At 50.7% G+C, this 21,163-nt stretch overlaps 1 pseudogene; it reads right to left on the bottom strand.

Moving 5' to 3' along the window:
* Window positions 1-1,576: 1,576 nt before the first annotated feature.
* On the bottom strand, window positions 1,577-21,158 carry LOC125756785 (uncharacterized; annotated as a pseudogene).
* Window positions 21,159-21,163: the final 5 nt, after the last annotated feature.

Genomic DNA, 21,163 nt, shown 5'->3' with positions numbered 1-21,163 from the left:
GTAGAACAAAATTTGCATAGGAGGGTAAGAGTGTTTGGCGAATATGACTATCTGCTTATAAAATGAATAACGTGAAAATCCTGTCGCGTACGTCGTCAAACCCTTTCCTCGAGACACTTGTGGCTCATACCCGTTTACCACGGGCCCCGGTGTACGGGTATGCGCCACAGGTGATTGACAGTTTATATCTACCGAGGAACTGCGAGAACAGATATTGGAAAATTTTAATGCGAGAACGTTAAGAAAAACCGACATCGGCAGCGTTGACCCGAAGAATGGAAAGAATAAAGATTAGGAGACAGCAGGAATCGAACCCGAGCATTCTGCGTGGCATTCAGGTATTCTACCACAGAGCCACGCCAGGGCTATAAACTAGTTCGAAAAAACAGCCTATGCAGGCGTAACGTCGGTGCAACGTCAATTGTGATTGTGGTGCTGGCCATCTAACTTACAAAAAAAAGCAATAAACAATACATCTGTACTCCTACGATGCAGGTGTCATATCAGATTAACGTCTGTCGTTCAAATGCTGGCTCCGCTTTTATAGCAGTCCAATAAACATTACATTTGTATTCCTATGAGTCAGCAAGCTATATTGAAGCATTGCTCGACCCCGGAGGAATACAGTAACGAAAGTTACGTATGATATTCACATGATTGCACCATAAATTGCACTTAGTTTCGATAATACTGACGTATGTACTGTAACGTGAGGGTTGGCGTTATGTCGCACTATAAGTTAACCTTTAAACGCCAGCGTTGTCGACGTGCCTGGTAAGCCCACGATGTGCACACAGCTACTACACTTACAAAAACACGTCGATTCACCTGGTAACGCTTGGCTCAAGGCCATAAAATACAACATAGAAGTATTCGCTGACTGCTTCGCATGAAACCGATTCCCACAACGCGTGGGATCTGCCGAATTTTTTCTTTTATAGCGGATACACAAGATTGAAATAATCATTCACGAGCCGTCATTGAAGCAACGCACAGTGTACAACTCTGTGCGACGTACAATTCCATAAAAAAGACGGAAGGTGCGTTGTGAACTATTTATTTTTCATGGTAAAAATAAAAAGCAAAAACGAAGGCACACAATCAATATTTCGTGAATGCAAGCAGCTCTCTTCTATTGCAGTGGCACCAAAGTATACAGCTGTGGTTGCCGTGAAAAGCTCCACCGGTCGGTATCAAATGAAAAAATGTAAATCACACGAATGTGTCACCTCTACGTTTAGGTGGTATGGGAAAGCTACGAGGAAATGCGAAAGGGCACAAGCGTTTACCGCGCGGGATTGCAAACAAGCGCAATTTTGTTTTACGAACATGGCGCTATGAGCACTGCTGTATCGGACACACCACCATCTATACAGTGGTAACATAATGCGGTACATTAATCGACTTTATTCTCTGCGTCTTCAAACCCACGAGCACTGACAACTGAGGTCCAGCATCCGCGATCGAGCACCACGTACTATCGGCGTCAAATGAAACCCGAACAGCGGCACTGGATTGGATTGCAACAAGCTTTAATTGTGCCTGCAGTTGGGCGCTCGCGCGCCCCGACGAGGGCCTACGTCGTCTTCGGGGTTGCCATTACTCGGCGCGGGTCTCCACTCGCCGTAGCCGGCTCGCTGGGTTCCTGCCTTTTGTGCGCCCCGAAGACCTGCTGGACAGCCCAGAGCTGTTGGCCCTGGTCGTAGCTCTTCGCGGCTTCCTCGAGCCGCGACGGGGTCGTTCTTGATCTCGCTTCCTCTGAGTGTTGTATGCAGTCCCACAAGATGTGCGTGTGATCCGCTGTCTCCCTCCGGCAGACCTTGCACTTGTCGGTCGGGTATGTCTCGGGGTACATGCGATGCATCAGTCCCGGACTCGGTAGCGATCCGTTCTGGAGCTGTCTCAGTAGTACTGCCTCCGCTCGACTCAACCGCGGGTGCGAGAGTGGGAAAGTCCTGCGGGCCAGGTGGTAGGCTTTTGTAATGTCGTTATAGTCCGTCATGCGGTCCTTGGCTCCGAACCACGTCGGACGGTCTGTCGCCGGGGCGCGCTTAGTTAGCTCTCGCGCCGCTGCGTGTGCCGTCTCGTTGTGGTCGGCATTGCGTTCCGACGCTTCACCCGCTTGCGCCGGGAACACTTAATTCTCACTTTTCTGTCTTGCAGTTTGGCCGCACGCAATACTCGTTCGGCCTCTCTATATACTTGGCCTTTGGCGGAGTTTCTCACTGCCTGCCTCGAGTCACTCAGCACAGTGTGGCAGTCTGGGTCGGTGATGGCCAGGCCACCTCCTCCGGTTGTTCCATTCCGATGCTTTTCACGCTCGCTGTCGTCTTTGTTGCGCCAGTAGACGCCTCGATGACGACCGCTGCGAAAGCGTTCTGTTGGTATGTCCACATACCGCGCGTGCTCGTCGTTGGCGTGTAGGTCGATGAGAGCCTTGGCCCTCGCCGCACTTCTTCCCTTGTTGTACTCAGGATTCGTGTTCTTGGGTATGGGGTCGCTTCTGGTCTGGCGTCGGACCTCTTTGGGGACGGGGAGCTTCGTCTCCGCTTCGTTCGAGCGTCCTATTCCCAGGTCGTCCAGTATCTTCCTCCCGGCTTTAGTCGTGGACAGCCGCTCCAGTTGAGCGGTCCTTTGAGATTCGGCTATTTCTTCGAGCGTGTTGTGTATCCCGAGTTGTAAGAGGCGGGTCGTGCTCGTGGACTCAAACAGGCTCAGCGCCGTTTTATACGCTCTTCTGATGATGGCGTTGATTTTGTTGCGTTCGTGTTGCAGCCATCTGGTGTAGGCTGCAACGTACAGGCATATCTATATATATATATATATATATATATATATATACGCACACACACCAAAACAAGAAAGGGTTGCTAGGTCCGGTGAAATATTCACAGAAACAGCAAACAGACGCGCGTGCGAAGCAATTTTTATCTACGTTTCGCTCGGGGTCCGAGCTTCATCAGATGAAGCTCGGACACCGAGCGAAACGTAAATAAAAAATTGCTTCGCACGTGCGTCTGTTTGCTGTTTCTGTATATACAGGGTGTCCTAGCTATCACGCAGCACGATATAAAAAAAAAGATGAACGGCGTTACGCGAAGCGAACCTGCTGCATATTGTTCCTAGTACACTGGAGTAGCCACTGCTATTTTTTTCGTTAATGAGGTTAATTTAATTAGTCATAACTATATTTGTAACTCGACAAGTACTCACCTAATTGTCAAAATGTCGATGAGGCGTATGTAGGCATGTTCAAAGGACTTCTAACTGCGCAATTTTCAACAACGTACTAATTACGTGCTCATTTTTTCCGGCTGATAAAGAAAGCCCGCGAAATGTGAAAAATAACACGTGACTACGCTCCCATTCGCAAAGGAAACGAGCGCCCTCAAATGAGCTTACTGCAAACAACCGCTGTGCCTGTTGTCCGTTGCGAAAGACAGCGTTCCGTATTTTGGCAAGGGTGCCAACGACATGCGTGCAATTTCGCTGGGATTCATTCCGTTCTACAGTACGCACAATCATTATCCATATCTCACGGCCGACTGTTCTCATTGATAACGCGGCAGGTGTTCCGATTACGGCCTGACTCTATAAAACCAAGCGGTGCGTCTCTTAGGCCGGCGATGCATTTTTTTTCTGCATTTTTTCCTTGACACTGTCTACCTCATGGGAGCCTGTTTGAGGGCGCCGGTTCCCGACACGCGCAACAGTCTAGTCACGTGTCACTTTTCATATTTCGCGGGCGCTCTTGCTCAACCGGAAAAAATGAGTGCGCAATTAGCACGTTGTTGAAAGTAGCACAGTAAGATGCCACTTGAACATACCTACATACGCCTCATTGACATTTTGACAATTAGGTGAGTACATGTCGAGTTACAAATATAATTATGACTAATTAATCAAACCTCAATAACGAAAAAATAGCAGTGGTTACTCCAGTGTGCTAGGAACAATATGCAGTAGGTTTGCTTCGCGTAACGCCGTTCCTCTTTTTTTAAATCGTGCTGCGTGATAGCTGGGACACCCTGTATATATATATATATATATATATACAGGGTGTCCCAGCTATCTTTAGCCAAGGCTTAAAAAATACAATATTAGAGGCAGGCGAGTGAAATCAGTTGCAAATTAGAGACAGTCACCTTGCGCACTACAGACAATTTTTTTGTTGTCGCAATTAACTAATTTCTTAATTAGGATTATTTAACTAAATTGCTAAACATTGACTTTCGGCAAGAAATGCGACTTGCAAAGTTCGAGAGCGTCTTCAGAAACCCCAATTGCATTATTTGAGATAAAGCAAGCCTCACGTATACTATTTTTTCCAAGCTGCAAAGAAAGCCCGCGAAATACAAAAAGAACCACGTGACTAGCGCATTCGCGTGCCGCAAAAATGCTGCCCTCAGCGGTGGTTCGAGCGAACGAAATCAGCTGCGGCCGGGACTCGCCGGCTCTGTTGCAGCGGAAGGCCGATAAGTGGGCGGTGGTTTCTTGGCCCGTTGCCAGCCAGTTGGTGCGCGTGATGGTGCAAGTTGTAGCGAGCGCGGGCCAAGAAACCACCGTTAACTAATCGGCCTACCGCTGCAACGGAGACGGCGAGTCGCGGGCGCAGCTGATTTCGTTCGCCAAAAACCACGGCTGAGGGCAGCATTCTCGCGGCGCGCGAATGCACTAGTCACGTGGTTCTTCTTGTATTTCGCGGGCTTTCTTTGCAGCTTAGAAAAAATGGTATACGTGAGACTTTCTTTATCGCAAATAATGCAGCTTGTGTTTCTGAAGACGTTCTCGAACTTTAAAAGCAGCGTTTCTTGCGTAAAGTCAATATTAAGCAATTTAATTAAATATAACTAATTAACAAATTAGTTAATTACAAAACAAAAAATGACATGTAGTGCGCAAGGTGGCTGTCAGCAATTTGCAGCTGATTTCACTCGCCTGCCTCTAATATTGTATTTTTTAACCCTTGGCTAATGATAGCTGGGACACCCTGTATATATGGCGCTGACTAACACTCCAAGGTTTAAATGCACATATATACCCCATAAAGTGGACGGGAGGATGACCGTCGCCGTAGCTCAGTGGTAGAGCATCGGACGCGTTATTCGAAGATCGCAGGTTCGGTCCCTGCCGGCGGCAAGTTATCTAGTCGTCCACTTTACTTTCTTCACATTTATATTCTAAATACTACAGATAACACCCCCTATACTTTCCTTGGCGTTATTGTCTGTTAGTGCTCATTAATATTGTGTCTAACAAAGAAAACGAGCCCTTAAGAGTCATCTTCTTTCCTTCATTCATAGCAAGGGTCTCGTTCTGGCAGACTTGATGCCTTCAGGTAGTATGCGAGGGATTATTGGTCAGCTGCCAGCTCGTAAAAAGATCACGTGCTACGTGACGCCAGAAAGGCAGAAAAAGAGTGTTCCACACTCGCCGCCATGGCTGCGAATGGCGCTGACTAACACTCCAAGGTTTAAATGCACATATATACCCCATAAAGTGGACGGGAGGATGACCGTCGCCGTAGCTCAGTGGTAGAGCATCGGACGCGTTATTCGAAGGTCGCAGGTTCGGTCCCTGCCGGCGGCAAGTTATCTTTTCGTCCACTTTGCTTCCTTCACATTTATATTGTAAATACTACAGATAACACCCCCTATACTTTCCTTGGCGTTATTGTCTGTTAGTGCTCATTAATATTGTGTCTAACAAAGAAAACGAGCCCTTAAGAGTCATCTTCTTTCCTTCATATATATATATATATATATATATATATATATATATATATATATATATATATTGTGAAGAAGAAGATGCGCCTCCATCCAGCAGCATCGCCAACGCTCGGCTCGCTCGGCTCGTGTTTCGGATCGCCGCTGTGCCTCTGGACGCTTCTTCTCGCTTGCTTGCCGCTGACGACCATTACGTCTTTCAACGACCAATAAACCTCTTCACATTTGGTGGAGGGTGCTGTTCATCCCCGTCGCTACACCCTGGAGCTGCGTAGCCGGACGCTACCGCCGATGATGACTGACCACGCAAACCCACCGGCGCCTTCGTCCCTGTCCGTCACCTGCACCGGGCTTCCTCGGCTCCGGGACCCAAAGGTCTTCAGCGGTGCAGATGAGACCGACGTGGAAGACTGGCTTGACCACTACGAACTGGTGAGCGCGCATAATAAGTGGGATGACCCCGACAAGCTAGGCTACGTCATATTCTATCTGACTGGCGTCGCCGAATTGTGGTACAACAACCACAAACAGAACATCCCCACATGGACCGTCTTCAAGACGTCCTGCTCTGAAGTATTCGGTCGACCAGCTGTCCGCAAGCAGCGCGCAGAGCAACGCTTGCGCGTCCGCTCACAGCAGACTGGAGAAAGCTTCACAAGCTATATTGAGGACGTCGTCGACCTTTGTCGACGTGTCAACGACACCATGCCCGAAGCTGACAGGATCAAACAAATCCTGAAGGGCATTGACGATGGCGCATTCCAAATGCTCTTGGCTAGGAATCCGGGCACAGTTTCAGAAGTCGTCAGCTTGTGTCAGAGCTACGACGAGTTGAAGAAGCGGCGCGCTCTGACTCGGCAGCCTCCACGGGGTGGCGTGTCGCTGTGCAGTCTCGACACCATGCCTGACCATTCGACGTTGCTTCAGCAGGTTCGAGACTTTGTCCGCGAGGAAGTTGCCCGCCAACTTTCCTTAATGCCTTTTACTCACGAGCCCACCACCCGTCTGCCCACCCCGCTCCGCACTGTTATTTCGGAGGAGGTGCCCACGCTGTTCCCCTTGCGCGCCGCGAGCCGCCTCCATCCAGCCCTGTTCACTACGCGCGTGCATCGGAGCCTGTGGCCGCTCCTGTCGCCTATGCGCAAGCCGTGCAGCCTGTAGCCGCGCTCCTCACGTATGCTGACGTTCTGCGTAGGCTTCCGCAACCACCTTACACTACGCACTCGCAGCCCACGCAACCGCCTGTCTATCCTTCCACTTGGGCAGCACCGACAATCGCCAATCCATGGAGGACGCCTGATAATCGACCGATTTGCTACGCCTGCTACACTCCTGGACACGTCGCCCGCTATTGCCGCCGTCGCCCCCAAACTTTCGGCGACCGTGCCCGGTCGTCGCAAGCCGGAAGCCAGCCCTTCCTCCAATACGCTCCTGGCCCATCACCGCGCGATGCCCCTACTCACCGCCCTGACTTCCAGCCGCAGCGCTCACCATCTCCTCGGCGGCGATCGCCGTCCCCCATGCGTCGCCGGCCCGGACCCTCCGACCAGGAAAACTAAACGCCGCAGTTCAAGAGGCAAGAACTGCGCCATCTCCGAACTGTCCAAGCCCTCACTCCTCCCCAACTAACGTGGTCGCCATAACTGTTGAAGGTGTTCGTACTTTTGCCCTTGTGGACACCGGCGCCGCCGTTTCTGTCATAGCCGCTAATCTCTGCCGTGTATTACGAAAGGTAACGACGCCGCTTTCGGGACTGTCGCTCCACACCGCAAGCGCGCAGCAAGTGACGCCTCTCGCAGCCTGCACTGCAAGAGTGGTCATTGAAGGCAATCTGTACATCGTTGAGTTCATTGTCCTTTCTGCCTGTTCGCATGACGTCATCCTCGGGTGGGACTTCCTATCCCGCCATAATGCCGTCATCGACTGCGCAGGCGCCGAAGTTGAGTTTTCCCCATTGTGTGACGCCCCATTACTTGACGCTCTTCATCAGCCGCCCAAGCTGCTCGTTCGTGAGGATACCGACATTCCGCCTGGCACTTTCGCACTGGTCCCTGTTTCCTGCAACGCCCACACCGACGCTACAGTCTTTTTCACGCCGTCCGATGTCTTCACGAGTCGTAGAGCTCTGCCGCTACCTTTCGCAACGATTGACATCGCCGCCGGCAGCAGCAATATATTCGTCTTGAATCCGCTCTCTGCACCTGTCACGCTGCTTGCAGGCGAATGTCTCGGCCGCGTGGAAGATCTCGACTCTTCGTCTTTGGTTGACGTCCCGGATGACTGCTGCGACCCACCAAATGCCCTGTCGGCACTCGGGGAGTCATCCAGTGATATATTTTCCAGTGCCATCGCCGATACCCTCACCCCTGCCGAACACGCTGACCTACTTGCTCTTCTGCACGAGTTCCGGAATTCTTTCGATGTGTCGCAACCTCAACTGGGCCGCACGTCGCAAGTACAACATTACGTCGACACCGGTTTACACCAGCCGCTGCGTCAAAGACCATACCACGTCTCCGCTGAAGAGCGCCGCGTCATTAACAACCAAGTCGAAGACATGCTTCGTAGAGACGTTATTCGACCATCGCACAGTCCCTGGGCGTCTCCTGTCGCACTGGTGCGTAAGAAAGATGGATCTATCCGGTTTTGCGTGGACTACCGTCGTTTGAATAAGATAACCCGCAAGGACGTCTATCCTTTGCCGCGCATTGACGACGCCATTGACACCCTTCACGGAGCAGAATTCTTCTCGTCACTGGACTTGCGGTCTGGCTATTGGCAAGTTCCTATGGCTGAAGCCGATCGCCAGAAGACTGCGTTTATTACACCTGATGGCCTATACGAGTTTAACGTCATGCCCTTTGGACTTTGTAACGCGCCTGCTACGTTTGAACGACTTATGGATAATACACTACGTGGTCTAAAGTGGTCTATGTGCCTGTGTTACCTCGACGATGTCGTGGTTTTCTCCCATGATTTCCCTACACACCTCCGTCGCCTCAGGCACGTTTTGACTTGTCTGACCAACGCTGGCCTTCAGCTTAACCTCAAGAAATGCCGCTTCGCTGCCCGGGAGCTCGTCATCTTAGGCCACATCGTGTCCAAACAGGGCGTATTACCTGACCCTGCAAAACTTCGTGCAGTCGCGGAATTCCCTAAGCCCACGACCATGAAGGAACTTCGAAGTTTTGTAGGTCTATGCTCCTATTTCCGGCGCTTTGTTCGCAATTTTGCATCCATCATGTCACCGTTAACCCAGCTTCTTCGCGGCGACGTGAACCTCTCCTCCTGGTCCTCTGCATGTGACGTAGCCTTCGCTACACTGCGCCGCCTGCTCACTTCCCCACCTATTCTTCGTCACTTCGATCCGACGGCTCCTACCGAAGTACACACAGACGCCAGCGGGGTCGGGCTTGGCGCTGTCCTCGCTCAACGAAAGCCCGGCTATTCCGAATACGTCGTCGCCTACGCTAGTCGCACGCTGACGAAAGCCGAAACGAATTACAGCGTGACTGAAAAAGAGTGTTTGGCTCTGGTGTGGGCGCTTGGAAAGTTCCGGCCGTACTTATACGGCCGCCCGTTCGATCTAGTAACCGATCACCACGCGCTTTGCTGGCTCGCCACGTTGAAGGACCCTTCTGGCCGCCTAGCGCGATGGGCACTTCGCATCCAGGAGTACGACATTCGCGTCGTATACCGCTGCGGACGCAAACACTCTGACGCTGACGCCCTCTCCCGCTCACCTTTACCGCCAGATCCAGCGTGCGCAACCACATGCGTCCACCCCTTGTCATCTCTCGATCTCGACTCCATTGCCACCGAACAACGTCGTGACCCGTGGATCGCTTCTCTTCTTGATTATCTATGTGGAACATCCACCATTCCTGTATCTCGATCCCTCCGTCGTCAAGCTTCCCATTTCACCATCCGCGATCAACTGCTTCATCGCCGCAACTACGCTGCCGATGGCCGCCGATGGCTACTGGTCATTCCACGCAGCTTGCGATCACAAGTATGCGCCTCTCTTCACGACGATCCGCAATGTGGCCATGCCGGGGTGTTCAAGACATACGAGCGCCTTCGCCATCGCTATTACTGACGCGGCATGTACAATTTTGTGCGGAAATTCGTGCAGTGCTGTCCTGACTGCCAACGACGCAAATCGACACCTTTACGTGCGACCGGCGCATTGCAGCCGCTTCCATGCCCTGCCAAGCCATTTGATCGCGTCGGCGTTGACCTCTACGGTCCCCTTCCAATGACCGCAGATGGCAACCGGTGGATTATCGTGGCTGTCGACCACCTGACACGCTACGCCGAAACTGCCGCTTTGCCTAGCGCTACCGCTCGGGATGTCGCCTCTTTCATTTTACGTCACTTTATCCTTCGACATGGCGCCCCTCGAGAGCTCCTTAGTGACAGAGGCCGCGCTTTTCTCTCCGAGGTCGTCGAAGCTCTGCTCTCGGAATGCCACGTCATTCATCGGACAACCACAGCATACCACCCGCAGACTAACGGGCTCACGGAACGGTTTAACCGCACCCTGGGTGATATGCTCTCGATGTACGTCGCATCTGACCATACCAACTGGGACCGTGTTCTCCCTGATGTAACATTCGCATACAACACCGCGATACAAACAACTACCGGATTTCAGCCTTTCTTTCTCCTTTACGGACGCGAGCCTTCACATACTATTGACACCCTACTTCCCTACCGTCCTGATGCTTCCGAGTGTCCACCTGTCTCCGAAGCTGCTCGACAAGCCGAAGAGTGCCGCCAGCTCGCCCGCACGTTTACCTCGCAAGAGCAGCAGCGACAGAAAGAAAACCGCAGCACTTCACTTCCAGACCCTAGCTATGCCCCAGGGTCTCTCGTATGGCTCTCTGTCCCATACCAGACTCCGGGACTCTCCTCGAAGCTCGTTCCAAGGTACGAGGGCCCTTACACCATCTTGGAGAAAACCTCTCCAGTTAATTTTCTTATCGAGCCAGTTTCTCGATCGGATGACATGCGCCGGCGTGGACGTGACATCGTCCATGTTTCCCGCCTCAAGCCGTACCATGAGCCTCTACCTGAAACTTCTTAGGTCGCCAGGATGGCTCCTTTTTCAGCGGGGGCGATTGTGAAGAAGAAGATGCGCCTCCATCCAGCAGCATCGCCAACGCTCGGCTCGCTCGGCTCGTGTTTCGGATCGCCGCTGTGCCTCTGGACGCTTCTTCTCGCTTGCTTGCCGCTGACGACCATTACGTCTTTCAACGACCAATAAACCTCTTCACAATAAATATATATATATATATCGTGCAGGCTGGGCCGCCCTATACCGCGACAACAAAGCAGGGTTTCATAACATTTTGGAAGTATTACCGTCAAGTTTAAACAGCACAGCCACATTTCACCTACTCTTCATCTCAGCATTCCATCTGCAAACTTCACAGACTCAGTTTGGCGTTGTAAATACGATGGTTATGAAGAACCTGCTATGACTCTAGTGCCTTAAATTTTCACTTATTAAGCAAAACATGTGGCTGACAAAGCAGCGTACTTCGCAGATGTCTTCAGAATAAGCTGAGTGCCAATTTCTTTACTGTTAGAGCCCTCTAATATAAAGTCTTTCTAAAGAAGAAGACCAAGTTCAATCGATTAATATTTATGGAAACCACACTGAGCCGGTTGTATATACTATAAGATTATAAATGGCTACGAATTTATATACTAGGTGTCGTTCCTTGGCCTCCTACTTTCCCCAGCTTGGGTGGGGGGTGGACGGGAAAGCGGTGAAGTGGCCATTTACTCCTCCCCTCCGCCCTCTCCAAGTAAATAGCCTATGTAAACTGTGTAAGTTTAAAATTTCTTTGAAAAAATGTGGGTGATTATAACATTAAACTACCCGCATTGTTTACTTCCGTGTAGGTCGTTAGTTGTTAATGAATGGTCGAAATTTTCAGGGTCATGCTCACAGCACCTGCTCGTAACACGACGCAATAAATGACGCGTAAGTGATCCACCGCGTAATTACCATTTACGTATGACTACCTAATAATAATAATAAACTGTTTTCAATACGGGCTATGATGGTCATTGGTTCTTCGCTATTCGTCAAACGTTTTCGGTGTGCCATCAATTCGCCTCCTTGTTACGCGATGTCACAAGTCTGCGGAAACTCGTGGCGTTAAAATGAAATGTGCACAATAAGTGGCGCATTGCTGTGCTGAACAATAACTAAATTTTTTTGGAATAGCCAGACAATGTCTCATTCTGAACGTAATTCAAGAAGGCTGCGCGCCAATCACATGGGCAGCCGCTACTTATAGCAGCGGGCGAGATGGATTCATATGTGTATAAGAGACACTTTCAGTTGTAGTATAACGATGTTGAACTGTTTTTGCGCGTATACAACTCTCTGTTGGCTCATTGTTGCTGACAGAGAGGTAGAAAGAAAAATAAACATTATTAGGAACAGACAGAATCCTTTGCAGGTGCGCAGCCTTCTTAGTCCAAAAAACCGTGCACGCTGATCATCTCCCTGGCGAGGTAGATCAAGTTACGGGGCAAACTTGAAAGCTGGGCTTCTCAATGTGCTCGAGTCCACTGCCTTGTTACAAGCCGCCACGATCGCTGCAGCCTACCATATGATAAGCCGAGTGAAGCAGGCTAATCGGAGACTATAGTGGGAATCCTTTTTAGCTCTCCTGGCTCGGCAAAACTAAATTGTTCGACATTTCTGCACGCTCATCAACTCACAGCAACTTGGATATGGAGCAGTGGCGATGCTACTCGATTTCATAGAAAGAAACTAAATTTCCTGAAAAATGAGAGCGTTTGATCGGGCTATAAAACATTTACTGGTTCCCGCCCGTATTTGCGTCGCTGATTACTAAATTTTAGACCAAACAGAACAAAATAAAATCATGACATATTGCTGTAATGTTATATAACCCCTGCTGAATGATAGCCTCCTCTCTACAATACTCGAGCGCAAGGCCTACAGTGCTTACAGTGCGTGGTCATGACACATGGAGGACAGTGGTCACAGCAGAAACGTAGGACCAATTTCACTTCATAATTACGTTATTGCTGCGTTCAAGTAGACCTTTGCCTGATTTGTTATTTTCCCAGTCTGCAGCCGACAATCACCACTCTCGAAAGTGGGCGGGCTCCGCCCCCCTAACTTTTCTCAATGGGGGGCTAGCGCCCCCTTGCCCCCCCCCCCCCTCCCCGGTAGATACGCCTATGGCAAGGTACGTGACGTGGCTGATGATAAAGGATTGTACGAGCACTCTAAAAAAAAAATTGAGTGATCCTCTCTCCTCTAAGGGAGAAACGGCGATGTCTCCAATGTTCATCTTCAAATGGAGGAACTTTCCTCCCTTTTCAATAGAGAAACCGTTCCTCCCCCGTCAAAATCAAGATGGCTGACGCCAAGCCAGTGAAGCGAGCAATAGATTTAGGCCTTGCGAGTGCATCGATTCTCGACTGATAAAGAGTATGCGGCACTGGTAATCAGAAAAAAAAACGGTCCCGCTGAGCTTAATATGGAACAATAAGACAATAAAGTCAAGCAGAGAAACCTGTAGTGATGAAAACCTCGTGAAACGGAACGACGGAACTCGTACGTTTCGCTCGGCCAACGACACGGCGTTCACTTTAAAAGAGACGGATACTGCAAACGGGCCCTCACCCGGAGACTGTACGTTAGGCTTGCTGTCTTTATTTGTCGAAGCATCACACGGTGTAGCGACGTTATCCACGCGTTTGTGCCTCCAAAATGTACATTCTGTAGCATCAAAACAATCCCGGCGCAGCAGAGCATAGTTTCGATAGATAGATGTCCAACTTCATATAAGTAGGTGGAGCTTTGAGAGCGCCGCGGCCGTGAAGTAGGTGGTAGCTGGCGCCATCTAGACGGATTAAACAATACTAAAAAAAGTTGTTTCTGACTGAGGCGGCGTACGTTGATACTGCACACGGCATTTCGGGGAGGTAGGCCCATTCATGGATTACTCAAGGACACCGGAAAGTTGATACAGCTTTTATTAATACGCACACGTTCACTAGGCAGACACATAGCACACACATTGAATTCAATACATACACAATTCATTCGCATGTACAGAACCTACAACATGAACAATTCACTACAGGCGCATACGTACAGACGTTTACACATACCCCTCTATGAAGCGCTGGCCCTTATACAGTCACTGAATTACAGTGGACCATGGTGGCACAAGCGATGCGTCATTTCAACTCTTTACGATTTGATGGCTGCGTCACAATATACGCCGACATTTCAAATAGTAGCTATGGCTTAGCCAAGTGCACCAGTTAATATAAAGCCGCATAATAATGAACAATATAATTACAGAGTTGATTAAGTTAGTGCGAAAACGACCATAGTGAGAACCGTTCATACCATTCCGACGACATTTTGGAGTAGCGCCATCTTCCGACAGCGGCCAGAGATGAAATTTCTCTCTCTTTCTTTATTTTCAATAGTGACTGTGGGAGGGCGCAACATCGGCAGCATGCAGTTCAGATTCTGTCGCCTTCGTCGCGTCGACGGCGTCGACTTCGTTGAGTGGTTTGGCGTTGACATCTGTTCACATTCTATTTATGCGTTGACCACAAGTATGACGATGGGCCATGGATTCGTTCAACTGCTAGCCCTTCAATGACAATGCTTCTGATGCGGTACGGCCGTCTCCTTTGTGTATATACGTACGTTACAACGCGGGTCGCGCGAAGAAACAAGACAAGATGGCCTCGCACCGGACGGTGGTCTTTCGAGGGCGATGTCAGTGGCTCTTGGCGTCGCGGCAGCTCGATTACTTGAGTAGGGAAACTGGGGCTAAACCGCGCAAATTATGGAAAAGAACGCTACCCACACTACGTGTTCTGTAATATTTCAGTACGCTGTACCTACATGCTGCTCTGCTACTGTTACGTCACGGTATTCGCCTGGCGCGTGAAATTGCGGTCGTTGTGCGACAACTGTGTAGTTGTCGTTGTAGCGGTGGTTATTCTTGCGTTGGATTTGGAATACTCTTTTCACAAAGGTGACTGAGAGTGTTATTGATTACCTACTGTGCACAGCTGTCATTAGAAGTGCATTTTGTGTTGAGTTTCGCATGCCAAAGCAAAATCCTGAGAACGAGAGATACATACTGCACACGTGCATAAGTCCGTCCTAATTCTCAGTGATGACATGTGTAATCCAAAACGCATGTGATTGAAAATTTTGGCTTAATTAACAGAAGTCATTGACCTATTCTTCAGATATGTGCAATTATGATGCAGGTTAACGTTAAAATGCGGCCACGGCGGCCGCATTTCGGTGGGGGCGAAAGGCAAAGAACACCCATGTGCTTATGTTCGGGCGCACGTTAAAGAACCCCAGTTGATCGTTAATCCGTAGTCCCACACTATGGCGTGCCTCATAATCATAGGCTGGTGTCGACACGTAAAACTCCAGCAATTATATATTATCGTACTTTCACGCATGCACTGTCCAGTGGTATCACGTTTGCTAAAATGTTGAAAAAATTAACTTTCATGCTTCTGTATAGTGCTCTTTGTATTGATAAGTGCTATAAGTGCTGTGCAAAACTCGGAACGCGTGCTCTTGCCAAGTATGTTAACGCCGAAAAAAATCAAATTATTGGTGTACAGTTTGTGTTCATTAAAGCAAGACTGTTTTGTGAAGAGGGACTTACTGTATTTATGACAAGGAGATCGTGCGCAAACGTATACAAACAACACGAGACGCACGAAAGTATGCGGCGCGTCGCGCACATGCCGAGCGACTCAAGAAAAAGAAAAAAAAAAAAACGCCAGACACATTACTCAACACATAGAACGAAAACAATGAACGTCACTCGTGTATTGTTTGCATCAGTCGTAGGTACAAGTAATTGCACGCCACTGGCTGAGGTTGGGTAGCACTGGGTAGTCTGAGGCTGCCGAGTGAGCGCGAAAGGGCGGGCACTCTCCTCCATAGAGTTAATATACTGACTGTAGAGGAAAAGCTCCCCATAGGGCCCGTGCATTGAAACCTATAACCACATGGGTTCCGCCATGATGGAACAAAACGAACGTTGCCAGACCCTCAGACGCTGGCTATATTTGACGGTAGTAATCAGTTTTAATCTACCAACCTGAGCCAGCTGCGCGCTGTTCAGGGAACATCAGCTGTGTTTTGATGCGTGAAGCCGTGTGTTAGTGTAGCGTTGTCTGTGCAGCTGGCCCGATTAATAATAGTTAACTTTCCACCTGTTTGTGCATGGTTTGTACTAGGCACGCCCTACCAATAATGCATAACGAACAAAGTTTCTGCGTTCGCTGGCACAAGGGTCACTCGACAGATTCGCAGCTCGAAGCAAAGTGCGTAGGCCGTGGTCGCGCGGTGCTTCGACTTGCAATGACGAGACACCTGTATCAACGTTCTTTTTGAGCTCATTGCGGCCGTACTTCAGCGCAGAGTGCCATAAGCAGAACAATGTCGATTGCAGCATGCAGCGGCGAATGTGAGTGAGACGTCACCCGAAAGCTTCAATCAGAACTAAAGATACACGGCACACCAAATTTTATCGCCGTTAAAAAGACTAAAAAAAAAAACTTCGGTTGCACCTAGTTGGTACATAACTTTCAGTGCTTGTCTCATCTCTTTTTTGCCGTCCGTCCTGGTTTGCACTGAAGTTTTCAGCTTGAAAGAAAAGAGGGCTGTCACATGAAGTAGAGTGGAACGTGGCAACAGAAAACGCACACAACGGGACACTATGTCAACTACGAGATACACGACGTAAACGACGTTTCAGGGGCTTTAACACGACGCGGAAACCGGCGCAATCGGCCGCGAGCGCACTCTCGAGTGTTGGTGTTTATATGGTGACGCCATCTAGTAAACCAGCCTGCAAACGCTCCTTTTCGTGCACAGTAAATTTCATAAATAAACGTCGTATTCTGTCGTAAAAGTATTCAAAATAAACACAAAACAATATCCGCTCGTTTTTAATTGTGCAAATGCTTCTTTAGGATTGATATGTGATGGCAAGAATGACGACGTTCCAAGATGTCAGCGTTCTTATGGTTAGCGGTCTCACGGCCCCGCTTTTCCTCTAGAGTCAGTGGGGCTCTTCGATTTTCCACTTCTGGCTACCCGCTCGTTTTTCTCGGGTTGCTCCGACCCCCCCCCCCCCCCGCAGTGCACTTCCGGTTGGCGTTCGTTTTTCTGGGGTTGGACGGTTCTGGCGACCCGCGGGGAGCCCGAGGGTCGCCAGAACCTTCCAGGACAATTTAGTCGTGGAAGCTCTCTGGAAGGTTTCGGGCTAGCAGACGCCGAAAAGAGACGATACGCGCTCGCCGCCATCTTTGTGAGGACTCGACGGATTGCAATGCGGACGCTTGCGGCTACACCTTTGCTTGTCCTTACGCTCGGGCCGCTCGGCGCTGTTCCGCCGTGCGAGATGGCGCGATTACGAGTGGCGGCGAGCATTTGGAGCTAATGTTTATTGCTTTTCTTATGTGTCCCGTGAAGTTTGCTTCCGTGAACAACGCGGCGAACTGTCGCGTTCTAACCATTCAAACTGCGTCGGGCACATGTCCCAAAAGTTATGTACACGTTCGTACGAACGCATGGAGACCCCTTTCGAGTTTATTTTTTCGTAGTAGTATTCGATTGTGGTGTCGTGTGTGCTTTATGTGCATTTAGCTGAGACGATTGTGGTCGAACTACCTATTTCGCTCCGTCGTATGTTTGCGTGCGTGAACCCCGTCAGAACTTAACTATTTCAACTAGGTCTTCGATGTTGATAAAATGCACTGATCGAATAAAAGCGATCGCGACATTGTTTTTTGTGTGATCCTCGTTGGTCGCGAACGGCGTGCGAGCGTACTTCGATCTACGGGCCAGTATATGAGGTAATATATGTTATGCTACGACGCGTCGATGTGAAAAAACGAAGATGAATTCAGAAATGTATACATCCTTTTGTTGCTCATTTCATCGTCGGCTTTGTCTTTTTCCACCTCTTAGTAATAATTCCATGCAGTATGTACGCGGTTATTACCTAGTAGCTCAAATAAAAGCTGAGCTAGTACATGAGATTTTTGGAGTGCGACTTAGGACTGGAAAAGAGGCTCAGGCAACATCTGCCAAAACGAGTCGAAGACGCGTCACACAGAAGTTTATTTTCGATATAACGAGCACTCGTGGTACCCATACCGCCGCATGTTTCAAGTTATGACAAAACGCAAGCTGGTCAACGCGTGTGTGCGACGTAGTACGCGATAGATCCTCGAGCTCTTTTGGGGACACGATCACTTTCGCGAGATTTTCGGGTCGTGTTGTGCAGCGACTGTTACACGTACTAAGCAGGCGTGAGCTGATTAAGCCGTTAGCGGCGCGGTAGCTCACCTTGCATCGCTTTCGTGGCGCCGTGCGCCAGCTGGCTGTTTTGTTCGCGGACGGGGCGAGTTGCGCACGATTTTGCGAACGTACGTGATCGTATCCCAAGTCCGTATGCTCGAGAATATCACTTCAGCTCTTCAGCAAACCTAGCCATATTTTCAAGCGGGCAATGCAGAAAAACCAACGCGCACGCGGCGCAAAGTTTCGTTTGCTGCCACGGCGGTAGCGTTTGTTTACATTTACGCTGGCTGTCCCAGCGTTCGATTTTGTAATCTTGGGGCAGCTTCGGGTTGTCTCGGGCTTCCCACACATGTGACCAAGACGCTGCTTCCTGTCCCGACCGGAACTTGCTGCTGACCCTCTGGCTATCTCTGGCTGCCAGAGAACTGCCAGAAGTCCGAAAATCGAAGAGCCCCAGTATATCAAGTCTATGCTCTCCTCAGCACGGAATCACGACGTAACTCGGCGTGCGCATCCGCGCGCGCAAGTCCACGTGGTTGAGGAGAAAAATTTCTCTGTTGGCGCTTGCCGCAAGAGGGCGCGACGAGTAAAGCATCCGCAAAGAAGAAAGTCGCTGCTCCGAAGGATGAATGGAGCCCGTTGCTCCATTCTCACTCCCTTTTCTTTGGAGTAAGCCTGATTAGGCTCTCCTCTCTCATGCCTGCTTTCTGGGACGAGACCCGTTTGAGGAGTCGCGTGGTCGCGTCGCGTTGGCCGCCTTCGCCGTAAGACGGGCGATGATTTCGCCGTTTCTTCCGTGCTTCTCGATGACCATGCCTAGGATCCTGATTTTACCGACTTCTGGGGTAACGTTGCCAGATTTGGTTATAATTCGGATCTTTTCGTATTCGCGTTTTCTGGTCTTGCCTCTGACGTTGTGGGTAAGTGGGAGTATTAGGAGCTCCGATTTGCTCGGCGAACATCTCAGTCCGGTGCCCTCCAACCGGTCTTCTATCGCGTCGACGGCGGTTTGCAGCGCGCACTCGATGTGGGCGTCGCTGCCACCGGTCACCCACAGCGTGATATCGTCCGCGTAGTTGGTGTGCCTGACGTGTTCGACATCCGCGAGCTTCTCTGGCACTCCGATAATTACCAGGTTGAACAGCATCGGCGAGATGACCGACCCCTGCGGTGTGCCAGTGCTCCCGCGCTTCTTCTCTTGCGTTTGTAGGTCGCCTGCTCGCAGCTCGGCGGTTCTGTCCGTGAGGAAGTCCTTAATGTAGTTGTAGGATCTTTCACTCATGTTGAGTTTTGAGACTTGGGACAGGATCGCCGAGCGTTTCACCTTGTCGAAGGCGCTCTGCAGGTCGAGCCCCAGGATTGCCTTGTCGCGGGCGCTGCCATCGCCGTCGATGATTTCGTCTTTGAGCTGCAACATCGCGTCCTGCGTGCGCAGGTGATGTCTGATGCCGATTACCGTGGCCGGGTACAGCCCTTCTCGTTCCAGCTAATCTTGCCACCTGTTGAGCAGCACGTGCCCCAGCGCCTTGCTCACGCAGGACGGGAGCGAGATGGGCCGGAGGTTATCCGTGTCCGGTGGCTTCCCCGGCTTAGGAATCAGAATGGCATTGGCTGTCTTCCACTGCTTCGGCAGCTCGCCCGCTCTCCAGCACTTGTTGAAGTACTTTGCTAGGTTCTCAATCGAGCCGTCGTCGAGGTTCTTGAGCGCCTTGTTGGTGACGAGGTCCGGGCCGGCCGCCGACCGGCTGTTGAGGTCGTGCAGGGCCGCGCGGACCTCCTCGACGTCGATATCACGATCGAGGTTCGCGTTGGGTAGGCCGCCGTATGGTGCGTGCTGTTCGGTGGGTGTAGTTGGCAGGTATTTGTCGTTGATGCGCCTGGTGACTTCATCGGCGCCGTGTACCGAGACCGCCCGATGTATGAGCTTGGCCAGTCTGTCCCTTTGGTGTAACTTGGTCTTGGTTTCGTCAAGCAGATGCCGCAGCAGGTTCCGCGTCTTCCCGCTGTGCATCTGCCCGTCTGCTGCGTTGCAGGTCTCGTTCCACTGTTGCGCGGACAGCGCGCGGCAGTGATCTTCGATCGCTCGGTTGAGCTCCGCCACCTGCTTTCTGAGTCTGCGGTTGAGCCGCTGTTTCTTCCATCGATTGAGTATCGACTGTTCGGCCTCGATGAGATGCGCTAGCCGGCTGTCTACTTTGTCTATCTCCGGGTCCGTTTAATTCCTTTGGTAGCGTCGCGTACGTTCTTGGTGATTTCGGCCGTCCACGAGTTGATGTCTTCGATCTCGTCGTCACCGTCTTCCCTCTGGTTTCTTGCGTGTCGGAAGGCATCCCAGTCTATCCATCTGTGTGTTCTGTTGCTGGCGTCGTTGTGTTCCGGTATGCCGATTTCCACGATGTAGTGGTCGCTGCCGAGGTCGGCCCCCGTGTTTCTCCTGGTGATCGCCTCCCGGACGTCGTTCTTGAGAAACGTGAGGTCCGGAGTGGTGTCGCGGGACACGGAGTTACCGATTCTCGTCGCATGCGTCTGGTCCGTGATGAGGGTGAACTCGAGTTCCGTGGTGTCTTGGTACAGGTCGCGGCCCTTTGCTGTGTACTGGTTGTAGCCCCAGGCTGGGTTCATCGCGTTGAAGTCACCGCACGCGATCAGCGTGTTGCGGCCCGCCGCGGTGCTGACTCTGTGCAGTAATGTCTTGAATCTCTCTTTTCTCTTCGAGGGGTTGCTGTAGGCGATCAGCAGAAATATGCCTCATTTTCTCTTCTTGCCCGGGATGATTTCGGTGAGTGTGTGCTCGATCTTGATATTGTTGTGGAGCTCGTGTTCGACGAACGTGAGTCCCTTCCTGACCAGGGTGCCCAGGCCTCTGCCGTCGGGCGGGCCCTTGTGCACTCTGCAGCCGGGGAGTGACGGTGCGTCGGTGAGTGTCTCTTGTAGTAGTATCACGTCCGGTTTGAGCGCGGCGCGTGCACTGTGCTGCTGGATGACTGCCTTCTTCCAACGTCGCGACAGTTCCACTGCCACACTGTTATGCCTGTTGCTGCTGCTGCCTTGGCGGCCATAATTG

Source organism: Rhipicephalus sanguineus, unplaced genomic scaffold (assembly GCF_013339695.2).
Source record: "Rhipicephalus sanguineus isolate Rsan-2018 unplaced genomic scaffold, BIME_Rsan_1.4 Seq750, whole genome shotgun sequence".
In the NCBI taxonomy this organism is placed as follows: domain Eukaryota; kingdom Metazoa; phylum Arthropoda; class Arachnida; order Ixodida; family Ixodidae; genus Rhipicephalus; species Rhipicephalus sanguineus.
Note: the sequence above shows the minus strand (reverse complement) of the source record. Positions and strands in the feature narration are given on the sequence as shown.